Genomic DNA, 825 nt, shown 5'->3' on the forward strand with positions numbered 1-825 from the left:
TGTCCTCCAACAGTGTGTCAGTTCTGCCTGCTCTCTCAGCCCCGCCAGAGACTTTTCCAGCAGAAACCAGAAACTCCGCCCAGACGGAGAACAGAAAAGAGAGAGAGAGAGAGAGGAGGAAAAAGACTGGGTGGCGCTTCCCAATCAAATCTCCCAGCCGGACTGCACCTGTCTCGTTCAGGTTATGTACGCTACAGTGCGTGAGACAGAAAGACAGTAAGACATGACTAATAAGCAACCTCCTGGAAAACACCGTTCACCAACGCAAGTGTGGAGCACGTCTCACTGACTTACAGCCGCACCATCTGCTGCGGCGGCTAGCCCGCGTGAAGTCAATCACTGCTATGCTAAACTAGCTTGGCTAATGGCCTACCGTTTTTATTAAAAGATGTATTTACATTTTATATTAACAGTTGTCATCAATACGCTAGTTATGTCGAAGTGAATTCAGTTAAAGAGAAACAAAAGAGGGATAGAAAATCCAGTCCTTACTGCGATAAAACCACAACTACAGGCCACAGAATGATAGGGTGTTTATGTAAAAACAGAAAAATAACAATCACCTAAATGTCAACACCAGTACGACTAAAGGAAGTCACATGTTGAAGCCATATCAAAAGGTAAATAAACACTGACAAAGGCGCCAGTTCAACGCAGTGCTTGTGGCATTTCTACATTTCTATAGGTACTTTGAGCAAACGCCAGATATGCCAGTTATAAAAAGACATATGCAAAATGGCCGCTTCCCTTTAAAACTACAAGGAAAGTCCCGGTTTGACGTCACACCTGTTTTTCCATCTTCCTGCATTCTGACATAAAGAAAAA

Source organism: Enoplosus armatus, chromosome 1 (genome assembly GCF_043641665.1).
Source record: "Enoplosus armatus isolate fEnoArm2 chromosome 1, fEnoArm2.hap1, whole genome shotgun sequence".
Taxonomy (NCBI): domain Eukaryota; kingdom Metazoa; phylum Chordata; class Actinopteri; order Centrarchiformes; family Enoplosidae; genus Enoplosus; species Enoplosus armatus.